Source organism: Protopterus annectens, chromosome 3.part0, assembly GCF_019279795.1.
Source record: "Protopterus annectens isolate FY-2018-M chromosome 3.part0, PAN1.0, whole genome shotgun sequence".
Lineage (NCBI taxonomy): Eukaryota > Metazoa > Chordata > Ceratodontiformes > Protopteridae > Protopterus > Protopterus annectens.
Genome location: NC_056731.1, coordinates 105,049,472 through 105,066,693, shown reverse-complemented (window position 1 = coordinate 105,066,693; position 17,222 = coordinate 105,049,472).

Here is a 17,222-nt window from a genome sequence, read left to right as displayed (position 1 = left end):
CTGAAGCTCACACTAAACTCCTTGGGGTCATCATAGATGATGAACTCAAAGTACACTTGCAAATCCTCCAAAGCATAAAAAAGACTCACCAGAAACTTGGTTTACTGTATTGCAACAAAAATTTCTAACTACAAATGCCAGCCTCTCCCTTGCACAAACTCTTCTCCTCCCCTCCCTTCTATATGCTACGCCAGTACTCACCAACATCCAAACTATTACTTTAAACAAACTCCAACAAATTTACCACAAGATAGCTATATTTATCACAAACTCTCCATACAATATAAATCACGACCTTGTCCTAAATACTCTCCACTGGTTAGAATTCCCCCATCCTCTACTGCTGTTCAGCTTCAAATGTTACACTTCATTCTTTACAAACCTTCATCCTGCCAAGCTCTCTCTTCCTTCATCTCTATCTACACTCCTCCGCAGACTCTCCGTACCTTTAATCAGCAACTACTACAAATCTACCAACCCAGAAAAAATAGCTGGCAAACTCCTATATAAACATTCCATCGTCCAAGCCTGGAACAAACTCCCAAGAGACATTTGTTCCATCATTCACCCATCCCACTTTAAAAAAACCTCAAACTTCATCTACTCAACTCCAAAATATGTCCTTGTCAAGCCCCTACTTAAGCTCCCCACAACCCTACTATATACTTTTTCAGTCCCTCCACATACAGCTAAGTACCCCGTTATTGTGGATACTTATTAAATCCCACAATCAATAATGTTGGACTTAATTCTTTTTGTAAATATGTAAATATATTTTTTAGTCTGTAAAATATTGATATGTATATATCATGTGTTTGCATTTCTGCTTTGTCTCTTTAACGTTTCTTGTATAACTGCTTTTGACCATATTTTTGACTCAAATGTTTGATTCTCTGTAAACTGTGGGTTTTTTTAGCTTTTCTCCTTGGGTCTTTACTGAAAATGGGCTACAAGCACAGCTGGACCAACCCAGTTAACAAATGTCAATAAATAAATAAAGTAATTTGGAACGGACCATATAGAGCATGGAGCACTCTTACTAACCTGTCAAAGTTTAAGCAGTGGTATAACACCAAATGCTTAAGTAAAGTTTGCTTTTTGTTTTTTAATGGACTATCTACATTTGTATCTATGTCTGCATTTGTCTACATCTGTCTATCCATCTCTCTATCTATTCAGGGATGGAGAGAGAGATTTGCAGACTAATGATGATTCAGAACAGTGGAAAAGTAACAAATTATTTATTACATATATTTAACTAGTTATATCTGTGTTTTATATATAACCAAGATCCTGTCCTCCAAAAAAGGAAGCAAGTCTGGTGATCCCCTGCTATTAACAAACTCTACAACAGAAGGAAAAACCTCTTGCAGAAAAGGGTAAAGTCCCAAGACTGAAAAAACTCCCTTGAAAGTCTCAGAAAAAAACTGAGATCCCTCATCAAATCCTCCAAAGCTAGGTATGAAAACAAAACTGCTACAGATGCTAAAGATAGCCACAAGGCATTTTTTAGCTATGTCAAGAATCTGCATAACAATACGCAGATGTGCTCTGAGCTAATGCACAACGGCATCACTTATACTGAACCAACAGATAATGCCAATATCTTGGCTGACAGATTTAGTGAAAACTTTATCCCCCCTTCACCCCCTAAAGGGCCCATCTCAATACCCGAGGAATGCCAAATCCCTAATATCATGGCTGCACAGGTAGGAGCTGCACTATCCAAAGCCAGCTTCCATGGGACTTGATAATGTACCTAGCTATATTCTACATGAATTACAAAGAGAACTAGCACCACATCTGAGTGCCTTGCTCAACCACAGCCTCACTTTAGGCTTTGTTACCACCGAATGGTGCACCGCTACAGTCATTCCACTCCACAAAGGGGGAGCGACTACTGACCCTGGAAACTACTGCCCCATCAGCCTGATGAGCCTGATCTGGAAGGCCAAGGAGTGCATCATTATAGACCTCATAAACAGTGATATAGGGAACCTTCAAACCCTGGACCCTCGCAGTTTGGGTTTGTGAAGGGCAGATCATGTCTGTTCAACCTGATAGACTTCTTTGAATTTGTCACCAGAGTGGTCGATGAAGGCAAGGTAGTCCATACAGCCTACCTCGATCTAGCCAAGGCCTTCAACACCATCCCCCCCACTCAGGGATCATTGACAGAATCACTAACCTAGGCATAACCTTCTATGTCATAAGATGGGTTGCCAACTGGCTCATGGAAAGAACCCACATGGTTAAAGTAGCAGACTCCAAATCCAACTACTGGGCAGTTACAAGTAGAGCCCCATAGGAATCTATCCTGGGTTCTCTCCTGTTTGGTATCTAGTTTCCTGAAGTTCAGGCCAACACAAAGGGACTCTGGTTAACCAAATTCACGGATGACTGCAAACTGGGAGCTATTATTGACTCTCAAGCTTATGTAGACATCCTACAAAAAGGCCTCACAGACACAAATGACTGGTGCCAGAACCATGGTCTTAAGATTAATGCTAAAAAGTTTATCGTCATCCCCTTCGGGAAAAACATGGTGCCCACGAACTACAATATTGATGGTAGCCCCCTCAACTCCCAAAGTGTAATAAGAGATCTAGGGACACAGGTAGATAGCAACCTCTCCTTTGACAACCATGTTGCCACTGTAGTTAGAAAGTCCTTCTATGTGGCATACCTCATTACAAAAGGTTTCTCATCCAGAAAGTCATAATCCCTCTCTACTCATCCCTCATTAGACCCATTATTGAGTACAATGCCCCATTTGGCATGTACCTCACTAGACACCTACAACAACTGGAGAGGCCACAAAAATTCCTCACAAAGAGGATCCTAGGACTCAAACACATGCCCTATACAGACAGACTCAAAAAACTCCAGCTTTACTCTGCCTCATATCACCTACTTAGAGGCGATCTCTGCTTGGCATTCAAAGCCATGTCTGACCCAGTGTTGCTAGATATGCTTCATCTGAAAAGTCTCAATCCCTCCACACCACACGTTCCAAAGACCTCAACCTCATCACCACATTAAACAGAACCTGCTGGAGGGACAGTTTCCGAACCCAGGGACTACCCATACTCTGGAATAAACTCCCCATTCATGTCAAGCAGAGCACTTCACTAGCTCTCTTCAAGAAAAATCTTGACAAGTGGATGGGAAACAGGAAATTCACCCTGGAGATCACTTCAACAGCCTTGCTTGATAGGGGCACAGGGAACTAACGTCTGGCAACAGGACAACTGGGAATATTCTTGGGCTAGACTTGCGTTGGCTCTAGGGCCATTAGCCTAGTACTCAGCTATGAACCTATATCTATAGCTATATCTATCTATCTATAGATATATATATATATATATATATATATATATATATATATATATATATATATATATATATATGTATGTATGTATAGGATATAAACATATATACATATATATATATATATATATATATATATATATATATATATATATATATATATATATATATATATATATATATATATATATATATATATATATATCCTAAACCTGATAGACTTCTTTGAAGTGGTCACCAAAGCCGTAGATGAGGGTAAGGTGGTTCACACAGCCTATCTACATCTCACCAAGGCTTTCGACACCATCCCTCACTCTGGAATTATAGATAAACTCACTAAACTAGGTATAAATCCCCATGTCACAAGATAGGTTGCCAACTGGCTCACTGACAGAACCCACATTATGAAAGTAGCAGACTCCAAATCCGACTTCAGACCAGTGACAAGTGGAGTACAACAGGGTTCAGTCCTGGGTCTTCTCCTGTTTTGTATCTACTTTTCTGAAGTACAGGCTAACACAGAATGTCTTTGGCTAATGAAGTTCGCAGATAACTGCAAACTAGGAGCCATAATCGAAACTCCTAACAATGTGGACATCCTACAAAAGGGCCTCACTGAGACAGATGCCTGGTGTCAAAGCTATTGCCTCAAGCTCAATGCCAAGAAGTGCATTGTCATCCCTTTTGGTAAAAACTCTGTACCCATGAACTACCACATAGGCGGTAGTCTACTTAACACCGAAAGTGTGATGAAAGACCTTGGGACACAGGTGGACAGTAGTCTCTCCTTTGATAATCACATTGCCACAGTAGTCAGAAAATCCTTCTACATGGCACACCTCATCAGAAAAGGTTTCTCCTCCAGGAAAAAAGAGATCATTGTTCCCCTCTACTCGTCACTTATTAGACCTGTTATAGAATACAACGCCCCTTTTGGTATGTACCTCACAAGACATCTACAACAACTGGAAAGGCCGCAGAAATACCTCAGAAAGAGGATTACTGGCCTCAAACAGATGCCCTACACAGACCGTCTCAAAAAACTCCAGCTTTACTCTGTTGCATATTGCCTACTCAGACGCGATCTCTGCCTAACATACAAAGCTATGTCAAACCCAGAGCTGTTGGACATGCTCCATTTAAAGAAATCCCAATCCCTCCAAGTTACACGCTCTGGGGACCTAAACCTTGTCACCACAATAAACAGAACATGCTGGAGGGATAGATTCCTGTCCCAGGAACTTCCCATACTCTAGAACAAACTACCTATCTATATCAAACAAAGCTCCTCATTAACATTCTTCAAGAAAAATCTTGATGATTGGATGGGAGATAGGAAATTCACCCCGGGGATCACTTCTGTGGCTCTGCTCGACAGGGGCACAGGAATTTTTTTTTTTTTGGGTGGCGAAAGCCAGGGTACCTTTTTGGTTAGGCATATACAGGCCTTAGGGCCAATAGCCTAGTACCTACCTATGAATCTATGAACATATATGTGTATATATATATATATATATATATATATATATATATATATATATATATATATATATATATATATATATACACACACACACACACACACACACACACACACACACACACACACACACACACACACACACACACACACACACACACACATATATTTATTCAATGTATTTGAACATACAGGAAAGAAACTTGTTTTAGCAAACTGCCTGCTCATTGTAGGATGTTGGTATTTACTTTGGCAGATTGCTGTACACAGACAGGAGAGGAATTTTGCCCTTTTTCCATTGTTTTACGATTTTGGATTTGGTATATATAATTAGCAGTGGTCGTGCAGGGGGCTTACTCCCACCAGTATAAAATATTTTGTTTTTTATGGTAGTTTGGCCATTTCTAGTTGATGCAGTGTATGCCAATGTAGTGGGTCAGCGATATTGTGAAATATTGTATATTTATTTATTTGACATTTGTTTACTGGGAAAGTCCAACTGGGCCAAAAAGTGCCCATACTGAGTGGAGACCAGGGGAGAAAAGCTCGACAATCAGAATATTTCAAAAATCAAGTACATATATTTCCATTTGCAAAGTATCATGTTACATTACAAAACAGCAAGTACAAATATTTTAAATCACAAAGTATTATGTTACACTACAAAACATGAGTGAAATGAACAAAAAATGTTTTAATGAGAAAAACAGAGAACATATTTTTCATAGAAAACAATAATATGAGTTGAAGAGAATATGTGAGGAAACATTCGGTGGTCGTATTATTTGTTCCATCGATTAGTATGTGGTAAATGAGACCTGAGACAATTCTAATAATATATTTAAAGAGATATCAGAGATTACATAATTAGAGACAGTGAGGTGACGTCTTCGTATGAGAGAGGGGTTCATGTTATGGTTACAGAAGGAAGACGGATGGAGAGAAGGAGATTAAACGAAGAGTGCAGGACAGGTGTCTTCAGGTAGCTCAGGTGAGTAGGGAGGAGACAGGTAGAGGAAAGGTGACATTAAATAAGGTAAGGGATTGGGGAAGATGAAAAGGAGTGGAGAAGGAGGCTGGAGAGGTTTGTGAAGTGTGATCTAGGTTATAGGAGGGTGAGTGAATTATAGTGAGTAAGTTCAGCCAGGACTGACACAGCAGCAGCTCCAGGATTTTGTTAGGTATTCTTTTTGGAGCATTTAAAGGTGGGTAGCAGTTCTGATCAGAGGTAAGGAGTTCCATTTCTTTGCTACTGAGTACTAGTATAGGCTTTGTTCACTGGATGTATTCGGTTTATTTGTGATGAGAAGTTGCTCATCTTTGGGTCTAAGAGTCCTTTTAGGGAAATACATGTTGATTAAAGTGGTAAGAGCTGGGCAGGCTAATGGTTTGTGTATGATTGTATGTACTGTTATAAGTTAAATGCAGGAAAGGTGGAGAGGGAGTTCCAGCCAGCTAAGGCTATGCAGAGCTTTACAATTAGTAGCAAACTTCGCAGTTTTGTTGTGGGAGCTTTCAAGTTTTTTTTTTTTTGTGGAAGGCTGTAAATTAGTTAGAATTGGTGCTCCACAGAGTAGGGATGCAGAAGGTAGATTTTGACTAGAGTAATTTTTGTGTGTGTGCTCAGAAAATGATTGTTTCTGTATAGCATGCCTAGTTTTTGATGGGTTTTCTTGATATTGGTTTGAATGTGGAGGTGAAATTTAAGATAATCTTCTATTATGACCAGGGCCGGTGTTAGCATAACTCAGTTAAGCCAGAGCCACCACAAGCCATTGGGTTATGCATGTTTTGAAATACATTTAGAGCATTTTCCCAACCTTTTAATCCAGGTTGTACCAAAGGCATAATGTTAAAAGATGACAAAATAGTGACTCACAATAAACTAACAAGCCAATTATTGTCTGGCTATATACAGGTCCTATCTTGGAACTGCCTTCCTCCCTAACCCCCCAAAAAAGACTGCCTATGCATCCTTCTGGTGTTAGACCAGGATGAAAGCAGAGGTTCAAATTTCTACAGTCATGTATTTCAAGTGAATGCTGACATACATATACATAGCATGCCTCCTCATTCCTCAACCTAAACTGTCAAAGGCAGCTACCTGCATACATGTCTGAAGTGTGATTGTGAGGAAAGTGAAAAACAATAACACCTTTGTTGCTCCTAGACAGTACACTGCCCCTGCATGCACTATAGTAACCTTCTTTGTACACCTCTGAGGTCTGTCAAAAAAGCAAAAGAAAAGAATGAACACACTGTCCTCAGCCGAAACACAAGGTATAGTAACCTCATGTGCACACCTCTAAGATTTGACTGTGATGGCAATTAAAGAAATAATAACCATACACTCCATGCCCCGCTCCCACAAACATACATATACACACACACACACACACACACACACACACACACACACACACACACACACACACACACACACACACACACACACACACACACACACACACACACACACACACACACACACACACACACACACACACACACACACACACACACACACACACACACACACACACACACACACACACACACACACACACACACACACACACACACACACACACACACACACACACACACACACACACACACACACACACACACACACACACACACACACACACACACACACACACACACACACACACACACACACACAACCTACAGCAGTTTTCTGTACACACAGATCTGATCAGAGCTGGTTTTAGAATGAGTGCAGTTGAGAGCAGAGACCATTATCAGATGTATCCTAACAGGATAATATCAAACCCCTGTTCAGATTAAAGAGCATAATCAGAAAATTAATACATTTTCCTCCTCATTTTCCCCAACTAGCAACAGCATTTGTGGGGCCCCCATACAGACAAGGATGATTAGGGGAGCCTGGGGAGTGGGGGCCCATCATAGAGTACAACGCCCCATTTGGGATGTACCTTACAAGACACCTGCAACAGCTGGAAAGACCACAGAAGTACCTCACGAAGAGGATCACTGGCCTCAAACAGATGCCCTATGCAGCTCGACTGAAGAAATTACAGCTGTACTCAGTTGCATACTGCCTACTCAGAGGTGATCTCTGCCTGACATACAAGGCCATGTCCAACCCAGAATTGATGGACATGCTCCACCTAAAGAAAACCTTATCCCCGTGAGCCACATGCTCTAGGGATCTAAACCTCACCATAACAATAAATAGGATGTGCTGGAGGGATAGATTCCTGTCCCTGAGACTTCCCATGCTTTGGAACAAGATTCCAATCTACATTAGGCAGAGCTCCTCGCTAACACTATTCAAAAGAAACCTTTGAGTGTGGGATGGAAACAGAAAGTTTACCTCAGGGATCACTTCAGTGGCTCTGCTGGACAGAGGCACAGGGAACTAATCTAAGGGGGCAGCAAAAGCCAACACATTCTGGCTAGGCTTATAAATGCCTTCGGGCAGATTTCCTAGTACCTACCTATGAACCTAAAAACAAATCAGCCATGAAATGCTTATAAAACAAAACATTATTAATAAAGCTGTTATTCATTTCAGAAAAAATAAAATTGAGTTCCTATTTATTAATAACCAGATTTGCATAGCTATTAGTCATAGGTGTACCCATGGCTACACCTTTACATTGTTTATATGTATTTTTATGAAACAAAAAACATTGTTAGTTAAAACCAGTTCTCCTAATGGAGTTAGTCTCAGCTGCTGAAAAACTGTATGCAATGCTATAAATTCCCAAAGTTACTCTATTGCAGTATCATTGGGTTTTGATGTAAATGGGGCATCTACATCTAATGTGACAAAGTAGCAATCAGCAATGTTGTTAGACAAAGACCAGTCATACAAGTGTTTTAAAAACTGGGATGTATCCTTAATTATTGTAGTAGAATAACGTAGGGCATGTTTAAGTTTATGCTCTAAGTAGTTTGAGATTGGTTCTGTAATCCAATCATTTGCTGAAACATTCGGTCTTAATGGTGGGGAAGTAAGTCATTTATAAACTTTTGGAATTCCATATATGACTGGCATTTTGGGAGTAGTGACATGAAAATAGGCCAACATTTCCAAAGTAATTTCTCCATTAAGGTGCATGTCATAAATCATACGATTCACTTTTGTTATAATACTATTAACCTGCTTCCTGTTGATGGCTAGATACTCATTGCTACTTAACATACCATACATTTCAGCACTGTAATCATTAATACCTAAAATAATGATGCTACCACCCTTATCTGCTGCTTTTATAACTATATTAGGATTAACGACTAAAGATTTAATAGCTTGTTGTTGCTCAATCGTTAAGTTGTAAAAATGACTGTTGGTTTTCATTACTTCATAAATATCATTTTCTACTGCTTGTTCAAAAGCTGCTATAAGAAGATTATTCACTGGCATAAAAAGTACTACTCTAGACAACACAGTTGTGCAATACTCAGTTGAATAATACACCATATAATAGCTTAAGATTCAAATTCCTTACGAACAATGTGATATCAGTTAACACATCAGAAATGTCTGTTACACTTGCAGGAATAAAAGTAAGAACCTTATTCAGTAATGCTAGTTCATGTTCATTTAATAAATGTTGAGAAAGGTTAAAAAAATGTCACTTATCTCCTGGAATGGCTTCTGGTTTGCATCCCTTGCCCTGCTTGTTTTGTTCGGTTCCTTCCTCTATTGTTCATGAATTTCCATTTTTCCTGTGGTAAAAGGTCTGATTCATTTAGCACTGAAGGTAGTAAAAGGTCTAATGATGAAACAATGCTGGAATCTACCAGAACCGATGTATTAGTGTTCACATTCATAGAATTCAGGAGATCACTTGCAGAATTTACAAGATTTACAATGCTAGCCGCTAAAACAGCTTTCTCAACAGGAAGCATATGCAATGGTGCTTCCTGTATGTTTTCATTGGTTGCTATTGGTTGTTTTTGCTTCCTGACTGCATGTGGACGTTGATTTGACCAAGCAAAGACATGACCAAATTTAAAATCACGAATGTCTTTGTTAAGTTTACATTCTTTTTGTTTCTATTAAATGTGTTATACAGGCATATTAAACAAACAGACACATCTCATGAATTTTGTTTTTTTTATTTTACAAAATATACATGAAAGCTTAAGAGGTGGCAACCTGAAGAACCTCACCGAAATTATTAAGAATAAGTGGATAATACGTTTTAAAGCACTCTGTCCACCTGGTTTCAATAAAAATGAGACAATAAAGCCAGTTCTGAAAGATAAACAAAATAAAATTTAAAAAAAAATTGATACACAGATAGATACAAAAGTTTTTAAAAGTTTTAGCATATTGTTTTCATTTATGTTATATGCAGATTTGTGTATGTTTTAGAATTCCTAATTTGTGTAAAGTATTTATGCATGTGGTAACCCTTTTTTGTGTGTTACTTCTTTAAAGATGTAGTCACATGATCTTTTCCTTTTTGTATTTAAATCACGTGTTTTAAATCAGCTGACTATTTGCCCGAAGAAGCCTTTATTAGTGAAAGTCTAGTACTAGCAATCTTTAATAAATTTCCTGTTGTTTAAGTATCGAGTATTGTGGTGCTGGTTTACTTTATATTTTGTTGTATAAACTACTCCTCCCCCCAGGAGATACATAGTGCACATCAGACAGTGAAGTGAGAGAAGGCTGGGCCGGGTGACACAATGCCAGGGTAATTCTATGGGCTAGGCTTGTAAAGGCTCCAGGGCCATTAGCGTAGTACACACCTGTGAACCTATAAACCTAAGATGTGGTCACTCCTCTTTGCTAGTCTTGGCAGGTAGTTTTCAAAACCAAGGTGGTTACATTTAGTATTCAGAGCTAAGTAATACATGTATGAGTACAGAAGAATGGGAGAAACTGAGGATATATTTTGGAAGGCTAGGAACAGCAGGTATAGAGAATTTTGGGGAGCAGTGTTGCTCAATAAGATAAAAATAAAACTGCAGCAATAGCAATGATGATGTTAGAATTCATGTGGTTGAGAAAAAGAAACATCACCAACTTTCTGGGAGAGCCACAATTTGAAATCAGCTGTAAAGTGACATGTACTACACAGGAGAGATGATGCAAGGGAAGGAAATCTGTTTCTGGAGTGTTTGACAGACAAAGTAAAAGAAATTTGGCGGTAGGGCAAAACATATTTGCATAACACAGTGTATTGCATCAGGAAGGAACAGAGAAGAAGCAGGAAAACATTTTACAAAGCTGCACCAGTTAGATGGAGAGGGACATCTTTGTGCAGGGCACACACATACGTTTAACCATTTGCTGCCTGTTAAGAGAAGCATGGGACAGCGTGATTCATTATTTCTATTCTGTAGAAGGAATATCATTTCAGATCTTACTAAGTAGAAAAGAAAATAGCTTAAGATGAAGAAATATGTGAGGAATAAAGAGAGTTCACCACAGTTTATATTCTGGATTATCCTCAAAGGAAACAGCTGTGCTAAAAATAGCTGAAACTGATGAAAGATACCATCTGCCATGCATCAAGTAAACTGAAATGCTTACTGTTGCAAACTGCTTCCCCATCTCAATTTGAAACACATTTCTTTAATTAAGGAAGTTCTTGTTAATAAGTAGCAGTGAAAAATTATGTCATAAATGTGCATCAGTAGTGATAATCCCCTAATGGTGGTGACTACAGGGATTTTGTGGGGTATGTAATACTTTTGCTGTGTCTCTGCCTCAGTGAGAAGAACATATACAGCACATGAATGGTTTAAACAGGTTAGCTTCTACTAATTTTCCATATAAAATGTTTCTGGCTATAAAATATATAACTCGTTTGTCTGGTTTAATGAGCTGGTCTGTCTGAGGTGGCTATAGGATGAAGCCATGGCAGTGTTACCATGAAAGAGTTGGAGCTTTGTATATCCAAATGTTAAAGTTTTCTTCTAGGTCACCTAGTGAAGAATTGTAATTTAGCAGCAGAACTCCAGTTATCCCTGGGCTTGAAAGGCTTAATGGTGGTTGTCAGTAGTGCATGGCTTCATACTTGGCAAGCTGTCCGCTAGAGTTAGGAAGAAACAGAAACCTGACGTGGGGCTTTCACATTTTCTGTGGTAAGCTGGAGGGAGGTGTAACATACCTTACAACATGACAGTCTGAATTGACATGGGTATTGACAAGGGGTTAGATGATATGTGGTGGCATTAAGGGAATTAAGAGAGATGTCTAATTTCTCCTCAAGACTTATGGCTGGAGTCTATGAGTTCTGTTTAGTGAATGGGGGCTTAAATTTGGATCAGTTCTTAAAGGGAAAAATGACCTATTCCAACTAGAAGGGTACAGAGGCATATTCTAAGACCCTTGTTAGTGACATATAAATACAATCAGGTCATGAGTTATTTGCAGAAGAGCTTTTCAGAGAGCATGGATTGGTCTCAGAGTCCTTTACTGATATGTTTCGTAGTTAGTGAGTGATAAATATGAGCAGGGCTTGAGTTATCTGTGGAAGAAGTTTTACAGAGGGTATAGGTCAGTCTCAAATTCCCTTATTACTGTATTACTTGGTCAGGTACATCAAGGTTAGAGGTCTATTAAGGGTTTTAATGTCAAGGTTGGATAAGAAGGTACTGTAGATATTTAGAGGGAATGGGGGATAAATTATGCTGGTATGCTCTCCCTGATAACTTTAGAAGGGAATGAATAGGTTTGGAACATGAATTATGTGATTTCTGTATCCCCAAGGTGGAAACTAATTCAATTGGCCCTGTGTCCATAGATACTTGTCCATACTAAGACCAGCCTTGATATCTGTGGTGGTCTTTCTGTATGCTGGACATACAGGGGAGTGAGATAGAGTCTTGGCAACAAACAGTTTAATCATGCCCTCAGTTCTTTGTAAGGGTGATTTGAAGATGACTGTGGGGATGGCATTTGGTAACCCTTTTACACTGACAGAAAAGTCTTTATTTCTTAGTTTAGCTCCAGATGGTGATGAGCTTAGGGATAAGCAGGAATTATTAGCTGTAAAACTGTCATTAATAAAAGTAAAGTGTGTGGTACAAAGGTGGAAAGCCACCCCCCCCATGCTGCAAGTAACAGAGTAGGAAAACTTGGAAATACAAGAGACATAAGGAATGCGCCAGCTTAGGAAAGAGGAGGTCATGTTATAGGGTGAAAAGGATTCAGTGAGTCCAGAATGAGGAACACTAAAGTTCTCAGGGATTAGGTTGATTGCCTGAACTGTGCTAAATGCACAGTTGCAAAACATGTTATACTTTAATTACTACAGGTGATACCGTATGCATTATTTAAAATGACTATAAACTGTACTAACACATGGCAGGAAATAAATCATACAGAAAGGCAGCCACAGAACCATACCATACGTTACAAATGCAAAACACCTTCAAACCTTTACTAATGGATATCAAAGAGGAAAGCGGCAGATTGGTACCGTACATGAACTCTGGTATCTACTAATGTTTCTGAGCAGCAGTCCATTCTTAAACGCAGAGACTGTTGCACAGTTTGTTCTAAATGTTTAATAATAGTTTAGAACAGCTGAAGAACTTTGCGCAGGTGCATACAAGACCTGAACTCACTATGCTTTCTTGTTACTGCATAATGAAGCAATAATCAATATCCATCCTTTGGGTTATTTAGATTTAACCATGGCCAGAGGGGTGTAGTCACAAGCGAGAAGCCTGATGTATAACAGAGTTACACATGAAGTAATACAGCTTATCTTTCTTAAATAAATTCACTCATAGCAGTATTTTTCGCCTCACCTCTTTGCAGTGACTTCATCAGATACGTCTCTGTGATGTACTGGCACATTACCAATGCTCACATCGTTTCCTTTGTCATGCTGATTTATACAGCACATTTGTCAAGTTCATGTACCAGGCTATCTCAGTAATGCAGAAAAAAGCCTTGATCATGACCCATCTATCCCATGACAGAGTAATGACTCAAGTACTGGAAGAGCTGGCTGGAGATGGTGGGCAGACGGGCCATTGTCAGCTCACCCATCCAAGTCAGAGTGAGGCAAAGTGGACTGCTGCATTGCTGAGACCGGGATAATAAGTATGAAGGACAGGGCTGTACTCTTGACCTTTCTAAGTATCATGTGTACACCGTAAACATCCTCATATATGTGTAGAAGTATGATGTACTTTGGGGCTGGTGTAGAAGGTCCTCTCTTTGGGGGTATGCACATCATCTGCCAAGGGGGGGGAGAGCTAGCAGCAGTAAATCCTCTGATGGCTGCCATGGTCACAACTGTTAAGTGATTGGCTCTTCCCCAATATGGGGGAAATGAATGGACCTCATCATCTGCAGTGGTGCAGATGGTCATCAGACTCTGGGGAGCAGAAAAATGAATAAAAAAAAGTTCTCCTGGCGTCAGAAAACAGTGATTTATAAACTGGGAGAATACATTTGATTTTTGTCATATTTATTTATATTTAAATGTCTCCTGTTGGCAGGCAATTTTTGGGGGGAGTGGGTGTGTTCTGAGATCTTTACAGTGGCAGTACACTTTTTTTTGCTTATGTTTGATATTTGGATGTTGTAAACTTACTGTGAACATTGTACTGGTGCCAACTTGAGTGTGTTTGACGGCTGACCTAGACAGATCTTATTTGCTTCTTTGTTTGTTGATTGGGAGGTTTAGCTCAGTAAACAATTTTTATAGTGGAGGACCAGAGAGAGAAAATTTCCAAAACAATACATAGACAATTCAAGCTTAAACATGAATGAAAATACAAAACGTAATATGTAATATACACTCACTCTTTTATATGCATACAAAGCCACTGATCTCCATAACAGTTCAACATTGTTCATGCCATTTTCAGGGAATGTTGCTGGCATAATTATTTGCAAAATAACCTCATACTTGGGTTCTTACTCAAAGGCAAAGTAGCAGCTGCATTTTCATATTTAATGAAAAAAGTAATTTTTATGCCTCAAAATATAAGAAAAGTATATAAACATAAATTTATATAAAATACTTGTTTTTTTTAAGTACAAAGTCACAGCAATTTGACATATTTACATTGTTGATATTATTTGTTTTTTATCTGACTGTTTTCCAGATGCTGCAGTTTGTAAATATCAAAAGGCCACTTTAACATGAATTTGTTACTAAACTCAAATGATAGTGTTTCTCCATTGACATGAGACATTCTTAAGAATTTTTTTTAGAACAACACACCTGGGTGGTCAGACTGTTACTGTATGGAACATGATCTAACAATAACTTGGGAAAACCAACAGCAGAATTTTAAATATGTGCATACCATTCAGAACAAGAAAGACATACATATTCTGCAATAACAATGAAAGAAAATATCACAAAAATATCACAGTTTTTGAAAAGCAACATTTTTTCATTTTATAGGAACATTTTAATTGATGGAAAATGAATGGCAAAAAAGCAGAGTACATGTATGGTGATACAGAACTGCTACTAATACCTAGCAATATAATGTTTGATCTAGTATAATCTTCTACTATCCTTATCAAAATAGGCATTACCCTCAGCTACAGAATGCACTTATGTGGTGATTCCTGGTATAAAGATACATATGGAACTGTATATTCGTGCAGTGTACTTTACTGCATGGAAATCCAAGCGTGAGTCAGTCATAATTACAGTGACACAACCCTTCCTTATTTGGAATTATATAGAATGTTTACATTTGATGAAATGAAAACTTAGGAAAGATGCAATCTGTATATTTACTATTCAGATTACAGAGCAGAAGTTGTGTACAAAATCCTCAATAGAAACTTAGTATAATGCAAAATGTCATGATGTGATAATGGAGCATGAACTCCTGCATTTGGTACCTATACATAAAAATTAATATCTCACCTACCTTTTGAGATTTCATTGCAAAATGTTAATGCAGGATCCGTATACTGTTATGGTATAAAATAAACTTACGACTGTTGTTCTGCCCTCAGGTTCCATTATTCTCAGTGCTGAATTTACTTAATTTAACCATACTGCTTATTTGTTAAAACCATTTACTACAACCGTGGTGTGTGTGTGTGTGTGTGTGTGTGTGTGTGTGTGTGTGTGTGTGTGTATACATATATATATATATATATATATATATATATATATACACACATATATATATATATATATATATATATATATATATATATATATATATATATATATATATATATATATATATATTTAGGTCTCATTTCATTAAATGAAATTAAGTTTCAACGAACTGTAATTTTACGACCCTTTATTCCCGAAAGTGCATTTATTCAAAAATGTACTTTTGCGAATAATCATATAACTGAAAAACCAGAAAAACACAAAAAGAATAAAATACATAGCAACACTAACCACATATATGCAGGGGGGTAGGCCCCCCTGCTCGACCCATGTGGGGGGCTGCACCCTCCACACTCCCACTACTTATATATTCTCACTCCAAGATCACACTACAGTGGGGAAAAGGGAATATTCCCTTATCCCCAATGTGCCGCTATCTGAACAACAACCTCCGTTGCTTTTCGGTTACATGGTTATTTGCGATTGTGCATTTTTGAATAAATGCACTTTCGGGAATAAGAGGTTGCCAAATTACATTTTGAAGAAATGTAATTTTGATGGGTCGAGGTAGACCCATATATATATACACACACACACACACACACACGCACACACACACACATATATATTATCTCCCATCTGTCTAGATTTTTGCAGAACGTCAAGATTTTTTGCTTCATATTTTTGGTCTGTTCCTCATAAAATATTTGTTTTTCTGGCAAATCACTGAGGATCCAAATCACTAAATAATAACATAATATGAGTTTCTGACGTCATATCCTTCAGAAAATGCATGCTAAGACAAATTCTCTTATTCAGCAGCTTTCTAAGTTCAAAAGAGCAATATTTAAAATCTGTCCCTACCTTGAGCCTTTGCCCCCCCCCCCCATTATTTTAGACTTTATCTAGATTTTTTTATGCCAAGAGGTTGAGACATTATGATACATATATCTATATATATATATATTAATATAGAGAGATGCTGATTTGCTTCTAATGTAATGGAGCCTCATTAAGGATTCATTCCAGATCATTGAAACATTAGAAGTTAATGGGTTATAATGCCCCAATAGAAACTGCATATAAAGAAAAATGTCAGACTGTGACAGTAAATGCATATGATCTCCTTCATTTGCTTCTTATATATAAAGCCCATATATTGCTGCTCTTTTCAGACTTCATTATGCAACGTTTGGGAAGGAACAACAAAATGTTAAGCTAGAATATATACCTAAAACTGATATTCTGATCTTAGGTATTTCAGTGTAGCTGAATGTTGAATTTGACCCCACTAATTTAGCTGCTTTTAACCATGGTATTTAAGCAATGACATGTTACAAATGAAT